This window comes from Grammomys surdaster, unplaced genomic scaffold, assembly GCF_004785775.1.
Source record: "Grammomys surdaster isolate TR1022 unplaced genomic scaffold, NIH_TR_1.0 125818, whole genome shotgun sequence".
NCBI classification, from domain to species: domain Eukaryota; kingdom Metazoa; phylum Chordata; class Mammalia; order Rodentia; family Muridae; genus Grammomys; species Grammomys surdaster.
In genome coordinates, this window is record NW_021620648.1 from 1,009,473 (window position 1) to 1,014,802 (window position 5,330).

The 5,330-nt window shown below is 44.2% G+C and overlaps 1 non-coding gene across 1 annotated transcript; it reads left to right on the forward strand.

Annotated features, from left to right (window-relative positions):
- The first annotated feature begins 561 nt into the window (after nt 1–561).
- LOC114640459 lies at nt 562–668 on the forward strand. The gene has a single exon (XR_003714143.1). It is a non-coding gene; the product is annotated as a U6 spliceosomal RNA (small nuclear RNA).
- The last annotated feature ends 4,662 nt before the right edge of the window (nt 669–5,330 follow it).

The following is a 5,330-nucleotide window of genomic DNA, read 5'->3' on the forward strand; positions in this document are numbered from 1 at the left end:
CCATCTTCTGGCTTTGAAACTAAGTGAGCATCAGGTATGTGAAAGATAGCTAAGCCTCTTTGACACCTGACTAAACTCTACTGACTACGCAGAGACCCCATTGGAAAGCCATCTTTTCTTCTAGCTTTAGAATTCAATTTAAATGTTGATACAAATGTAGATTCTCTCAGAGCCTGTGGATTTACTATTCTTTTAAAAAAATCAAATTCTAGGGCTGGAGAGATGGCTCAGTGGTTAAGAGCACTGACTGCACTTCCAGAGGTCCTGAGTTCAAATCCCAGCAACCACATGGTGGCTCACAACCATCTGTAATGAGATCTGATGCCCTCTTCTGGTGTGTCTGAAGACAGCTACAATGTATTCATATATAATAAATAAATAAATCTTTAAAAAAAAATCAAATTCTAAGAACAAGTTCTACAAACAAACAGTAAGGCTTTTTATTAGGACAACGTATCTATTCTAGTCACCATGTTACTTATACGTGAAGTCATTAAACTAACTTACCTATTTATGTTCGATAAATATTAAGGCACATACGCTTTTAAAAATAGAAAGTCCATGCTCGCTTCGGCAGCACATATACTAAAATTGGAACGATACAGAGAAGATTAGTATGGCCCCTGCGCAAAGATGACACGTAAATTCGTGAAGCGTTCTATATTTTTATAGAAACAGGGGGAGGGGGATGGGATAGGGAATTCCTGGTGTGGGGGAAGTGGGGTAACATCTGAAGTGTAAATAAGTAGAATTTCCAGTAAAAAATGCATAAAAAATAAAAATAGAAAGTCATCAGTAATTGCAGTAATTACTTTGGTTACAGCACCACTGGCACAATTTTTTTTCCTGCTTAGTTGTTTACTTCTTTATTGCTTCCTCAGTGTGACATGGGGACACTTGGGCTCCCATCAGCTCTTTCCTTATTGTCAGCTGCCTGCCTCCTCAGATTTCACGAGCGGCTGACTCAGGCCACTGCCGATCTTCCTGGAAACGTAGCTTCTGCGGACATGCCTGGTGTGGCTATTTTTATAAGACAAATCGGCCCACCAAGTCATGAGCGCTGACCTGGTTATTCCATACATGGACATGAGTGGCGCAGAGTGACGGGGAGGTAGACTATGCTGCACTAGGGAGGGACCGCGGTCCGTGACTCCTAAGAAATAGAACCATCGACCAAACAGCACTCTTTTGAGGAAATAGTGGGAAAGACACTGATGCTGGAGATTTATTTGTTCTATAGCGAGAAAAGCCAGCACTAACGTTTTTACGCATTGCTTTTTCCTTCGTTCCTTCATTTGTCTGGGCCAAACACTGAGCACTCCTGGAGAGCCGGGCTGACAGAGACAATCTGTAGTTCCAACCCATACAGAAGAGCGAAAGATGAACTTCCGGTGGGCAGATCTCCATTGCACTGGAAGCTGTGTACCTTCTGTTGTCCCGGAGCTCTGAGAACGTTGTTTTCTGCAAAATGTTAGCCGACCTCACTGTGCTGGGCCAGGGCAGATGGTCTGAAGTGCAGCCCAAGTTCCTCTGACTGAACAATAGTCCTTCCATGATCTGAATAGTTGATGGATCTGCATAGATAACCTTTGCATAGATACCGGGTCTTAAAGTGTTACGACATAATTTTATTTGGATTTGGGAGAGTTATCAGTTTTACAAATATTTCCCCACCTTTACCCTCATATCAATCATCTCAGTAATCAAGGTCAACCTGATATTCATCAGCTAAAAGGACAGTTAATGACTGGTGGGTCAGGAACAGCTCTGAGATTTCAAAGTCAGGGAATGGGGTGTATAAGGGAATTCTGCTAAAGGTGACCTACTAGGTAACCTATACGCCTAGTGAGTGACCTCCAAATCTAGGCCTCTTTATTTTAAAAATATTTAAAATTAATTTAAATTTTAAAATATTAAAATTAAAATGATTTAAATTAAAATTTAAAACTTAAATTTAAAAATATTTAAATTAAAATTGAAAATATTTTTAAAAAATTTACCGGAGATAAACAGGCCCCTCTTTTAAACCCTAACATCGTTAAGCTAGATTAACATAAGTTACCAAGTCATACAGAACATACACTGTCGACTCCAGACTTGGAAATGTGACACTAATTTGAACAGTTGACGCTTTGAGATACTCTCTAGTCAAGTGGAAAACTCGGAAAAGCCGGACCGCAATCTCGGATGAAATAGACAATTCACAAAGGTTCCTCTGAGAACCTTCAGAGTCTACTTTCTTAGCTCTGAAAATGAATTTGGTGTGACAGCTACAGAATTGCACTAGCCAAGAGAGCCCAGGGGTTATGGGGAAAAAATCTTGAGGTTGGTGAGTTCTTTGAGACAAAGCAGCAGAAGCATACAGGTCGACTTATTATCCATCCGTGACACTGGCCAGGAGAAGGTTGCTCAGGCCTAAATACAGTCAGAGGAAAAGACCCCTGTGGACCTAACTCATTGCTTCCCCGCCCCCTTCTCTCTAAGCATTCTGTTGAAATATTAAAATCTGCTACAGTTGTGGTAGTCTGGGACTGCCATCTGTCCACAGAGTTGAGCCCCTACAGATGTTAGTAGACAAGGAATAAAGTATTGAAAACTTTCAGCAGGGCAGTGGTGGCACACGCCTTTAATCCCAGCACTTGGGAGGCAGAGGCAGGCGGATTTCTGAGTTCAAGGCCAGCCTGTCTACAGAGTGAGTTCCAGGACAGCCCGGGCTATAAAGAGAAACCCTGTCTCGAAAAAACAAACAAACAAACAAACAAACAAACAAAAAACAAAACAAAACAAAAAAAAAGAAAAAGAAAAAAAGAAAACTTGCCCCATAGAAAAAGAGAGAGCAGGTGTCGAGGGCTGGTTTTCTGGTTCACAGTGGCCCCTTCTTGTGGTACCCGTATCCACTTGGTGGGAGGCTGGCTATGTCTCTGGTTCCTCTTCCCCATAACCCACGTGTATGTCCCATTCTCCTCCTCTCCTCTCCTGTGAGGCAGATTCTTACTCTTTAGCTCAGCTGACTTTGAGCTGATTATGTTCCTGCCTCAGCTAAATTCTGGGATTGTAGCCCTGTGCCACAATGCCTGATCTTGGGGGTCTCTCTCTCTCCCCCTTGCTCTCTCTCGTTCTCTCTTCACTCTCTGCATCTGTGTGTGTGAGTGTGCATGCAAATACTGTATATATGTGTGTGTGCTTGTTGTATGCTGGTACATGCAAACTTTGTACATTCATAGAGGCCATAGAGACACCTGATCTCTGACCTATTCTCTTCAGATAGATTCTCTCACTGAATCTGGAGCTGGATGGATGTACTGGTCTCTTTTTAAAGAGGGCTCTTCTCTCATGGTGCAAGCAACTTCTAACCGGTCACTAACCAGCATTCTATGAACTCAGAAATGCTACCTCATGCTAACAAAATTTAAAAAAAAAAGATGGTGATACGAGAAACACAGGATGGCAATCTTGTAAGTTTTAGAGAAAATATAACTGTCATGAAGAGATCACACTGAAGTCAAACTGACCAGAGCACAGTTCGTATTCACCCTGGGGAGTCGGAAAGTACAGGCAGAGCCAGTCATGTGACTGGAATGTGTAACACCGGTGCTAGCAGCCTGCCGCACTGATCTGCTTAAGAGGACACTCTGCACAGGTAGGCAGGACAATCCACTCCTGGCCACTGCTTGCAAACGTATAACCCAGGCTTATGTGGCCAACTAAAAATGAGTGCCAGAGAGAGGTGCTGTCCCAAGGGAAGAGTTTGACAAAGCTTTGTGGTCAGGAGACAGGTACCATGGAGAACAGTGGGAGGGGGTCCCCCCAGGGGAAAAAAACAGCATAAGGATTTCAAAGAGCAAACGAGGAAGGTTGCAGAAATTACCCGTTAGTCAGGGTTCTGCACAAGAACAGAACTGACAGAATGAGGATATACTGAAAACAGTTTATCAGGTTGGCTTACATGATATGGTCGGATTGTCCAACACTGGCTGCCCTGCACCAGCCAGGCTGACAACCTGGTAGCTGCTCCATCCACAGGGATAGATGCAGCATCATCATCATCGTGATTGTCTTTGTCATCTTGTCATCATCATCATCATCCTCAGCAGCAAAGATAAACTCACTTGTTAGAGTGAAGACTAAAAAGACTACCAGGAGGAGCCATCTACTCAGTGTCGGTCTTCACACCTCAACTGACAACCAAGACAGTGCCCCACAGACCTACCCACAGGACAGTGTCCCATAGACACATCCACATGACGGTGCCCCACAGACCTACCCACAGGACAGTGCTCCAGAGACACACCCACACGACGGTGCCCCACAGACATACCCACAGGACAGTGTCCCATAGACACATCCATACGACAGTGCCCCACAGACAAACCCACAGGACAGTGTCCCATAGACACATCCACATGACGGTGCCCCAAAGACATACCCACAGGACAGTGCTCCACAGACATACCCACAGGACAGTGTCCCACAGACATACCCACAGGACAGTGCTCCACAGACATACCCACAGGTCAATCTTATCTAAAGAATTCCTAGTTAAGACTCTCTTTCTGGGTGATTGTGTCAAGTTGACAGTTACAAGTAACTAGCTTGGGTTGTTTTATAACAATTATCATTGGCGTAAGCATTAGTGACAAGGGGGACATCAGTCCAAGATTGAAAGGCAGTTCCTGGCAAATGGCTGCAAAGCTGCCTGCTCTGTAAGCACACAGTTCATTGTGAAAGCCTATGTTGGTCCGTGTGCGTGCTCGTAGCATGGCAAATGGCTGCAAAGCTGGCTGCTCTATAAGCACACAGTTCATTGTGAAAGCCTATGTTGGTCCGTGTGCGTGCTCGTAGCATGGCAAATGGCTGCAAAGCTGGCTGCTCTGTAAGCACACAGTTCATTGTGAAAGCCTATGTTGGTCCGTGTGCGTGCTCATAGCATGGCAGTCTTCTCTTGTTGGGGGTTATGTGTCCACAAGATGTCTTCCTTCATGAAAGATTCCCTCCATTTTGTATTTGGTTTGGTCTAAGTGACTCTATTTTTATTCTGACAACTTTCAGTATCCTACTGTAATTTAGACACCATTATTTAATTCTCTTTAAGAGATCTTCATTCCCCTGTTTCCAGTTTTTGGTGTGTTGTGGGAAATATTAAAAAAGATCTGCAAGTTCCAGAGCTATGCCCAGCACTGGCAGGCCACATGGCCTCAGAGGGTGTTCTCATCTTAGCAGACCCTCTGGCCTGGGGCCCTGAGACTTCTCCACCCAACTGGCTAATTTCCCTTGGTGGGATCTACCACACCAGCCCTGTGCTTCAAATCCCCCCACAACCTTTGTGGTAA